This window comes from Aethalodelphis obliquidens, unplaced genomic scaffold (genome assembly GCF_003676395.1).
Source record: "Aethalodelphis obliquidens isolate GAN/ISIS:26980383/991018 unplaced genomic scaffold, ASM367639v1 scaffold42, whole genome shotgun sequence".
Lineage (NCBI taxonomy): Eukaryota > Metazoa > Chordata > Mammalia > Artiodactyla > Delphinidae > Aethalodelphis > Aethalodelphis obliquidens.
This window is the reverse complement of record NW_020837986.1, coordinates 357,301-368,462: the sequence shown is the minus strand read 5'-3', so window position 1 is coordinate 368,462 and position 11,162 is coordinate 357,301. Positions and strand designations below refer to the sequence as shown.

At 45.4% G+C, this 11,162-nt stretch overlaps 1 non-coding gene across 1 annotated transcript; it reads left to right on the top strand.

The window, feature by feature from the left end:
* Positions 1-10,790: 10,790 nt before the first annotated feature.
* TRNAE-CUC (transfer RNA glutamic acid (anticodon CUC)) lies at positions 10,791-10,863 on the top strand. Its single transcript has one exon. It is a non-coding gene; the product is annotated as a tRNA-Glu (tRNA).
* Positions 10,864-11,162: the final 299 nt, after the last annotated feature.

The following is an 11,162-nucleotide window of genomic DNA, read 5'->3' as shown; positions in this document are numbered from 1 at the left end:
CTATCAACTTCTTTGCAGGCATCAAGGCAAGCTCTCCCACTAGATGCTGGAGCTCATAACGAAATCCGCGCGGCACACTCAAGGCTACAATAGGCAAAAGCCCTCCGGGCTTCTTACCTGATTCAGCTGCTTTCGGAGAGGCCAGCGCTGAACTGCGTGGAGGAATGGCGCCCCCTGGTGTCTGTTTGGAGAGCAGCGTTCCGCTCCCCTAACGGGGCGCTCTGGTCTTCTGAGTCATCGGCATTCTTGGGCCTCATTACTAACATGGAAACTATGATTCAGTTCATTCCATCCACAGAAAGAACTCCGGGTGTTGAAAGGGGGTGGGGACTTCAGAACTGAGGAATGTGAAGGAAGGGCGGTGGACCGGGCCCTGGGGATCTCAGGGGGCTGGGGTAAAATGGTGAAGATAGTGAAAGCACAGCTGAGAACAATCTGGACTTTCACCTTTTGACCTTCCCCAAGACTCCTGCTGAGGAATTTCCAGTACTAAATCTCCTAGGGTTGTTATCAAAGTCCGGCGTGTTCCCTGAAGGCCAGTGTCCACTTCCTGATCTGGTCCATTTGTTCATTCATTTATTCATTCAACAGATATTTTTTGAGTGCCCACTACGTGCCAGCACTATTCTAGGTTCTGGCAATACAGAAATACACAGGATAGAAGCCCTAGAATGATCTGTGAATGAATGAATAGAACACAAAGAGAAAAATTAAAAGGGGGAATGGAGACCTCACTGAGAAGATGACATTTAAGTAAAAACATGAGAGAGAGAGAGAAAGGCAGATATCTGGGAAAAGAATGTTCCAGGAAGAGAGAATGGTAATAAGAGCAAAGGCCCTGGGGCAGGGCAAGCATGTACGTTTGAGGACTTGGACTAAGTTCTTGATGGCAGAATGGGATATATTTTTTCATATCAAGGAACCACTTGCCCTGTTATGAGTGGAATGATTTTCACTAAATTCCAACACATAAATACTTATTTCAGCCTGATCAGGGCGGGTTGAGGAGAGCGCAGGGGGTGAGAAAGGGGGAGATAGGAGCTATAAACAAGTCTTCAAGAAAGTTTACTAAAATAAGGAGCAGAGAAATGGTGCAGTCCCTGGAAATGACATCTAGGAAGGGGTCCAGGTGGGAGACACATAGAAGGACTCACGTGTGTGTTGACCTTGGATGACCCCAGGCTTTGGGTCCTGGATCCTGTCCTCCTAGAGGATTTTGTTTAGTGCCAAGATTGTAACTGGCATCTTGATGTTGATGACTTCCCCATTTATGTCCCCTAAGCATGTCCAAATCTACAGACTGGTATCTCCAACCATTGTCAACTGTCTTATTTTTTATTTATTTTTATTTTTTGTGGTACGCGGGCCTCTCACTGTTGTGGCCTCTCCCGTTGCGGAGCACAGGCTCCGGACGCACAGGCTCAGCAGCCATGGGTCACGGACCCAGCTGCTCCACGGCATGTGGGATCCCCCCGGACCGGGGCACGAACCCGTGTCCCCTGCATCGGCAGGCGGATTCTCAACCACTGCGCCACCAGGGAAGCCCAACTGTCTTATTTTGAACGCCTGACTGCTCCATCGAAAACTGCCCCCTTCCATTGGGCTTTGATAAGCACAAAAGTGAGGGCTGGTCTTTGTTCTCTCTTCCCTCCCACTCCACATCCAGGAATGGCAAGACCTGTGGGCTCCAGCTCCCATGCATGCCCTTCCCCACCACTCCCCATCTTTCTGTCTCCCTGCCTCACCCTCGCCCACTGCAGTTTCCTACCCAGTAGTCAGGTGGATCTGAAGAAATAAATTATGCCAGACAGCTACTTAAAATTCTCCACTGGGGCTTCCCTGGTGGCGCAGTGGTTGAGATTCTGCCTGCCGATGCAGGGGACACGGGTTGATGCCCCGGTCTGGGAAGATCCCACATGCCGCGGAGCGGCTGGGCCCGTGAGCCATGGCCGCTGAGCCTGCGCGTCCGGAGCCTGTGCTCCGCGACGGGAGAGGCCACAACAGTGAGAGGCCCGCGTACCGCAAAAAAAAAAAGAAAATTCTCCATTGGTTTTCCATAACAAAGAGAAGGAAAACCCTTTTCTATGGCCTCTAATATCCTGCATGATGGCGCCCTGGCCTCTGATTTCATTTCATACATCCTCTGCCGCCTCCATTACACTAACCCCACCTCGCGTTTCTCAAAGATTCCCTTCCAAGGGAGTTTTCCTTGAGATACTCTCTTCCGGTGTCTTCGCACGGCCAGCTCCTTCTCATCCTCAAGTCTTAGCTTAAATGTCACCTCCTTGAGAGGCCTCCCCTGGTGCTCATTCTAAAGTGGTCTCCCCAGCGGATGCTTTTGTGTAAACGTCGCCTCTCTGCTCCCTAAAACACAATCTCCTACTCCAGCGCTCGTTAGTTCCTACCACCTGGTTTCCTGGACTAGCCCCAGGTCCTGGTTTTCTAGAAGCCTGGTTCTTCAGCCTTTCTTTTGAGTCAATGAACTCCCCCACAGCCTAGCAATACATTCCTTTTTTTTTTTTTTTGCTTAATTTAGCCTATTTTTGCTTAATTTAGTGGTCTCTGTCACTTGCAACTAAAGAACCCTAAGGATTATAGCCTCCACTATCAGGGTTCGAAGAGAATTCACTGAGCTGTACCTAAGAAGTGCTTTAGGTCAATAAAATAATAATAATGATGATAACTGAGGAGAAAGCAATAATAATAATATGAAATTCACAACCCTTATTAAGCACTGTATTAGTACGTAGGTTCTATAGCTGCACAAAGACCAAAAGAGAATGGGAGACTAAACAATATAGATTTTTATTTTTCACTTAATAGTCCATATGCAAGGAGTCAATGGCTGTTTGGGTGGCTCTGTCTTGTTGCTCAGTATCATCAATATGTGGTTTCCACCTGATGGCGCAAAATGGCTATTTCAGCTCCCAAGTGGGAAGGGAGAGGTAAGGCGCTGTCTTCTTTAAGGTCTTGATTCAGGAAGTTGCATACATTACTTTTGTTCCCATCCCATTGGCTGGAACTTTGTCAGGTGGCCATGCCTAGCTGCAAGGAGAGCTGGGAAATGTAGTCTTTAAAGGGGCAGCTGTGTGCTTCCTTCTAGTCACATTCTGCAAGGAAAACTCTATCCTGATTACTAACGGTGTCGGCATACGTTTTGCGTTTACACAGTCTTGTGTAACAGAGTTCATGTTTTTTTCACTTTGTTTTTAAGACCTACTCATGTCTCTGTGAACATCTAGTCCGTTCCTTCTGAGTACTTTTCCATACTCTGTGCATCCGTCACATTTTACCAACGCACTGTCCTAGTGATGGACCCTCATCCCTGCCTCCACCTCTACACATGTCGTCACAATGGGCATCTTTGTGCATGTCCCCTCTGGAGCAAACAAGCAGCTCTGTGGGTGCTATACTCGGGAGAGGAGACGCCAGGTCCTTGGGTGTGCAGGCGGCAAGCACCCCCAGGTTGCTCTCCAGCACAGCTGCTCCCGGTCTCTACTCCCACCAGCAGCCATGGGGGTTTCTACAGTCCCCAGAAGTTCTTTATTCATCTTTATTATACGTGTAGTTGGACATCTGTTGTTTTTTTAATGGCCATATCCATTCTTCTTTTTCTGGTCACTGCACCCTAGTGTTCCTTCGGGGAACTACCTCCAATCTTAATCCATGTGATTCGGATGGAACTGACCTTACTCTTTCACTTCCTGGTTTGACCATGTGACTGTGCACTGGCCAGTCAGCATGTTGCGTCTCTCAATCAATCAAGTGAAGGCACCTGACTCAAGCTGGGCCAAATTAGAGTCAATTGAGCACTTCCACTGGAATTGTTGGGGAAAACGCTCTCTCCTTCCCTGGAGGTGGCTAAGCTGGTTAATCATCACTGCTACCATCTTAGGGGAGAAGCTGCTTGAGGGGTGCAGCCTTCACAGAAGAAAGCACAGCTGAGGGATGAAGACCAGATATTGATGTTGTTGCTTGTGCCCCTGGAACCGACCATGCCTGAAACTGATGTGCACTGAAACTTACATAAGCCAATAAATTCTTTCTCTGCTGCAGCCAATTTGAAGTGGGCTCAGGTTACTCACAGCCAAAAGGATTCACTCACAGCCCTTGCCCTACCCATCCTGTTGCCAAGCACACAGTGGGTCAGAGAACAAATGTTTGGTGAATGAATGTGTGAGTCCACGTGTGGGAATAAATAAGACATGAAAAACAGCCCCCGTGAGCTCTCCAAGAGTTCAGATGAGGTAGTACTACTGGGAAGGCCCATAAATAAGAAAACGGACTTTAAAAAAAATTCCTTTTGCTAAAGTCAAATTTTAAAGCTAAACAAGACATAGGTAAGCTCATGCACTGCGTTCAGTTTTGTTCTTTTTGCTCTTAAACAATCAAGTAATCCTCATTCAACTAGGAAGGGAACTTAAAGCCCAGCCACATTCCACCTAGAGGGATGGAGACCAGACAAGCAGGCACAAGACTTTCTCTTCTACAGCTTTCCAGGGGTGTTGTCTTTTGTGCTTACTTTTATGAAGAGTGTGTTGACATAGGTACTAAGAAATCCCGAGTGCCACCCATCTGACGATGATTTGAATTAAAAATAAAATTTGAATATTTTTGTCTTTGAATTTTTTTTTTATTCATAAAAAAGTAATATGTGGGGACTTCCCTGGTGGTCCAGTGAGTAAGACTTCGGGCTCCCAATGCAGAGGGCCTGGGTTTGATCCCTGGTCAGGGAACTTGATCCCACATGCATGCCACAACTAAGAAGTCCGCATGCCGCAACTAAAGATCCTGCAAGCTGCAACTAAGACCCGGCGCAGCCTAAGTAAGTAAGTAAATAAATAAATAAACATTTTCTTCCAAAACAAGGACTCTGGAAGTAGGTAGCTGCTGTCGCTGGGTGAATGACACGGAGCCAGCTACTCTGTGATCATCTTGGCCTTTCTCTCATGCTGCAACAAGATGGCTGTTGTAGCTCCAGGCATCACGTCAGTGTTCAAGGCAGGAAGAAGTAAGGGAAGGGCTGGAGCCAGTTTCGTCTGTCTCTTTTATCAGGAAAGCAAACATATTCCTGGAAATACAACAGCATAGCTGGCAACCACAGCTGCAAAAGATCTTTCCAGCTTCTAAAATAGGAGGAAGAAAAGAATCAGAGGTTGGGAACAGTAGCTGGCTCAGCCAATTGGCTACATCTGCCACAAGAAACATAAAAAAGCCATAGTGTTTTGGAATATCGAAATCTCGTCTTTCCTTCAGTTCTTGCACCTAAATGATGGACACTGCCATAATTTTTCATGTGTGTATACATCCCCAGGAGACTTAATGGTAATTCAGTGCATGAGTTATTAAGCGTCATTAAAATGCGGTATTCATGAACTAAAATAAGCCCATTTATCCACACCAGTGTTCTACCTAATCCATTTGGCTGCCACTCAACGCTTGGTGGCCTTGCCTTTGCACAAATAGCTGAAATTCCTACAGTTTAAGGAAAAGACACTTTGTTATCAGAGTTATCTTGAATTAGTTATGGTTCTCAATAGCTGCTTCTGTTTCCTGTATACAAAAAGATATTACGCCCTATTGTGCTTGAACTGTGTCTTCCAAAAAGGTATGTCCAAGTCCTAACCCTCCTCCATGGAAGTGTGACCTAATTTGGAAGTAGGATAATTGCAGATGTTATTAAATAAAGATGAGGTTATACTGCGTTAGGGTGGGTCCTAATTCAATGACTGGAATCTTTAAAAGAAGAGAAAACAGGGGGCTTCCCTGGTGGCACAGTGGTTGACAGGCTGCCTGCCGATGCAGGGGACACGGGTTCATGCCCCGGTCCGGGAAGATCCCACATGCCGCAGAGCGGCTGGGCCCCGTGAGCCATGGCCGCTGAGCCTGTGCGTCCAGAGCCTGTGCTCCGCAACGGGAGAGGCCGCAACAGTGAGAGGCCGGCGTACCACAAAAAAAAAAAAAAAAAAAAAAAAGAAGAGAAAACAGAACTTCGTGCACTGTTTGTGTGACTGTAAAATGGTGCAGCCACTGTGGAAAATAGTTTGGTACTTCCTCAAAAAGTTAAACATAAAATTACCTTCTGGCCAAGGAATTCCATTCCTGGATATACAGTTGACCCTCCGTATCAGTGAGATCTGTATCCTTGGATATGGAGGGCTAACTGTTAGTGACTTGAACATCTTCGGATTTTGGTATCCAAGGGGGTGGCGGGGGTGCTGGTGGTCCTGGAACCAGTCCCCTTTGGATACTGAGGGGTGACTACATACCCAAGGAAACTGAAAACAAGTTTTCAAATACTTAGACAGGAATGTTCATAGCAGCGCTATTCACACAAGCCAAAAAAGAAGTTGGAAAAATCCAAGTATCCATCAGCTGATGAATGGATAAACAAAATGGGTTATATTCATGCAACAGACTATTATCCAGTCACAGAAAGGAATGAAGTACTGATCCACGCTGCAACATGGGTGAACCCTGGAAACATGCTAAGTGAAAGAATTCACATGCAAAAGGCCACTTATTGTGTGATTCCATTGATATGAAATGATCAGAATAGGTAGATCTATATATAGAGAAAGCAGATTAACAATTGCTGAAGGAGGGAGGAATGGGGAGTGGTGCTAATGGGTATGGAGTTTCCTAAATTTTAGGGTAATGAAAATGTTTTATTAAAATTTTTTTTTTATTATGAGTTCTGTTTTTTTTTTGGCCACACTGCTCAGCTTGCGGGATCTTAGTTCCCCAACCAGGGATTGAACCGAGGCCCTCAGCATTGAAAGCACAGAGTCCTAACCACTGGACTGCCAGGGAATTCCTGATGAAAATATTTTAGAACTAAATAGAGGTGATGGTTACACAACATTGTGATTGTGCTAAATACCAATGATGGTTAATTTTGTGTTATGTGAATTTCACCTCGATTTAGAAAGAGAAAGAGGAAGAGGAAGCAGAAGAGGGAAAGAAAGAAAAAGAAAGAGTCATAACATCTATTGCTGGTGGCCATATGGAGGAAATCCGTATACACTTGTATGTTGTTACAATGGCCTTTGGGCAATATCTTTTAACATTTTGACACTTCTGTGGGATAGGTTCCACTCTTAGGAACCAATATGTAAGGATATACATGAAAGATTTATGCAGTATTGTTCATAGTGGCAAAAATGGCAAACAAAGTAAATACCCATCCAAAGGGAGTGGTGAATACATTATGGTATAGCCACACCACAGAATACTACACAACCATTAAGAGGCTCTCTGCTATCTCACCTGGAGGGCTTTCCATGTGATACTGTTAAATGAGAAAATCAGGGTGCAGAAAAATGAGGACAATATGATCCTATTTATATAAACTCCTGTGTATCCAGTATACATGTGTGAGTATATATATATGTACTTGTATATGTATGCAAATACATATATGTATATGTATTTGCAAAAAAATTACATAAGCATGAAGAAAAGATAGGACTATATCAACTAGAGGTGAGGAGTGGAGAGGAAAAGGAGAAAAGGGGAGAGAGAAGCCAACCGGGGAAAAGGAAGAAATTTCATTAGAAACGGGAAACACCTCAATATATACAATATGGTCACCTCTATGATTTTATGTAAAATTATGTACATGTGTATATACACACATAAAAAAGTGAAATCAGTGCTTCCCTGGTGGCGCAGTGGTTAAGAATCCTCCTCCCAATGCAGGGGACACGGGTGGGTGTCCAGCCCTGGTCCAGGAAGATTCCACGTGCCGCAGAGCAATTAAACTCGTGCGCCACGACTACTGAGCCTATGCTCTAGAGCTCACGAGCCACAACTACTGAAGCTCCGTGAGCCTAGAGCCTGTGCCCCGCAACAAGAGAAGCCACTGCAACTAGAGAAAGCCCACGCACCACAATGAGAAGCCCGTGCACAGCAATGAAGAGTAGCCCCCGCTCGCTGCAACTAGAGAAAGCTGGCGTGCAGCAATGAAGACCCAACGCAGCCAAAAAAACAAAACAAAAACCAAAACTAAACAACAAAAACATGAAATCAAAACTTACTTTTAATGCATTATAATCAATTAAGCAGAACTTAATACAAAATTAAAATTACTGTTACTTTGGCTTCAGCATTATCAGTCAGTCCATGATGCCTTCTTCGTGAGGAATGTAAAGATGTATATTTGCATGAATATTATTTCTGGTGTATAATTTTCCACTTATCTGGTATTAGAATATGTATGCATTATGATTCAAATATGTATTATTCAGAATCACCCCCAACATATATCCAGAATTTTCCACAGTAATTTATGTGATTAAATAATTGATATAATCTCTTACAGCACCCTCGCCCCCAAAGAAAAGAGCATTCAGTCATTGGCTTCCCAACAACTGAGGCCCTGAGAGCAGATTTGTCTTTGCCGCATAGTTTCCCTGGACTTTTGTCATGTGGACAACAAACCAGAAGACAGACAGGGAGCTATGGAGTAGATGTCTGTATGTTCACCTGCTGAGCATTCCCGTTAGAGGATGATCCCACCCTCCTTGTCATTGCATCCGGTTCTTCTATGTCCACACCTGCGACCCTCTAGTCCCGGTGTGAACCTGTGCCACAGGCCTAGCCAATCAGAGGACGTTAATCATCTGGCCACTGTGATTGGTTCAGGGCTGGACACCTGACCCAAGCTGGACCAATCAGAGGATTCACTTCCTCCCCTAGACGCTGAAACTATCGTAGAAACTCCTTCCTTGGAACTGAGAGCGGGTGTGTTTTGCCGCCGCGTTGAGAGTGAAGCCCAGACAGAGGGACGCTGAGAGCCTGAGGGAGTAAAAGATCCTGGTGGCGTCTTTGAGTACCCGGATCCGCCAGTGATGGAAGATAGGACTACTTTGGACATTTTATTTTAGTTCTACAAGTCATGAATGCCCCGTCCCCCACTTTTTTTTCTTTTTCTTTTTTTTTTTTTTCTTTAGCCAATTTGAGTTTGATTCATTTATGGTTCTGGGAAGGAGTCCTGAGACAAGGGAAGAAGGATGAAGGACTAAGACTTAGACCAGTAGTTTTCAAACCTGGCTTCATAGTAGTGAAGCATTGGTGCTTAACCACAGATTCTGACTTAATTGGCCTGCGGTGTGGACCGGACATCCAGATTTTTCTAAACTTCCAAGATGTGCAGCCAACGTTGAGAATTACTGACACAGGTAAGGTGCTTCTTAAAGTGTAGTGTGCATAAGGAACACCTGGGCCCCACTATCGAGATTCTCACTGAATAGGTCTTGGTGAGCGCAGGAATTTACATTTCAAATAAGCTCTCAGATAATGTTAATACTGCTGGTCCACGGACCACACTTTGAGAACCTCTCAACTAGAGGGCTGAGGGGAAGAAGGAAGAGAAGAGCATAGGCTAGGGGATGAATGAGGGGCTTGGCCAGCCAGGCACTAGAGTAGCTGAGGGGCATAGGGCGACAGGGACTTTTAATTAGTATTGCTGTGAATTTCATTTTATGTTCTTGAGAGATGGGGGTGGGGTGGGAAATGCGATTCCTTTTTAATTACTTTCAGCTGTTGAACTGTGTTTCTCACGTGTGACTCCTCCAAGGCTAAGTTTTCATGGATCTGTGAGTTCATGAGGGTTACAACTATCCAGTTACCCTCCAGTGTTGTCACTAGTATTTCTGTCCATTAGAAAGTGGACACAGGTGAAGGGTGGGCCATGGAGATTTTGTCCTTTAGAGTGGATCACAGTCTAGAGAGTTAGCTCCTGTGGAAATGAGCTTGAGGGGTCTTGTGGAGCCAGACTTAACTCAGAGAGACAACATTAAGTGATTTAACGCTCACCAGGTATTATTTTGTGTTGTTTGCAATCCATCAGTGCTTCATCTGGGTTCCGTTTGTCTCTCCAGATTAACGGTACATCTACTGTGGGCAGGAATCTTGGGTTCTGTTTGTTTTTCCTTTGTTCTTTCTTTCATTAAACATTTCCTCAAAATTTACTATAGCCAGGCCCTGTTTGAGGCTCTGCAAATACAGATCAAACCAAGTAACATGGTAGAGACAGCTGGTTGACCACTAGTATTCCCTTTCCCCTTCTTTTTTTCTTTTAAATTTAAAAATTTTTTTGTGGGACTTCCCTGGTGGTCCGGTGGTTGGGACTCCGTGCTCCCAGTGCAGGGGGCCCAGGTTCGATCCCTGGTCAGGGAGCTGGATCCCACATGCTGCAACTAAAGATCCCTCGTGCTCCATCTAGGACCGGTGCAGCCAAATAAATAATTAAAAAAAAATTTTTTTTTTTTTTTAAATATTTTGGCCGTCCCACGAGGCCTGGGATCTAACCTGTGCCCCCTGCAGTGGAAGCGCGGAGTCCTAACGACTGGACCGCCAGGAAAGTCCCCTCCCCTTCTTTCTTTTTTTTTTTTTTTTGCGATACGCAGGCCTCTCACTGTCGTGGCCTCTCCCGTTGCGGAGCACAGGCTCCGGACGCGCAGGCTCAGCGGCCATGGCTCACGGGCCCAGCTGCTCCGCGGCATGTGGGATCCTCCCGGACCGGGGCACGAACCCGTGTCCCCTGCATCGGCAGGCGGACTCTCAACCGCTGCGCCACCAGGGAAGGCTCCCTTCTTTCTTTAATAATAGAACTCATGAGTTTTATTTGGCACATGGTTGTCCAGTTGATGGCTACATTTCCGAGCTTCTTTTGGATCTAAGTGTTTATGTGATTAAGTTCTGAGATGTTCATGTGAGCTTATGTAAGATGTGAGCAGAAATGATGCATGCTTCTTCCAGGTCTGTTTGAAATATGGAGAAGGAATTCCCTGGTAGTCCAGTGGTTAGGACTCTGCACTCTCACTGCTGAGGGCCTGGGTTCAATCCCTGGTCAGGGAATTAAGATCCCACAAGCTGTGGCCAAAATTAAATAAATAAATTAAATAATGGATATGTTCTCTCTTTGCCCTCCCCTTTACCACTGGCTGGGTTGAAGATCTGTTGGCAGGAGCTAGAGCAGCAACCTTGGGCCCAGAGGTTGTGTGTTGAAATTGTCAATGTTTCTACCCTAGAACCACCTAAGTCTGGATTAGGTGAGAGAGAAATAAACTTGATTTTGTCTGAGCCACTGGAAGCCTGGATTGTACCCAGACTAATAAATCTCTGACCTCCACCTCTAGCGAAATAAACAAAGAAAC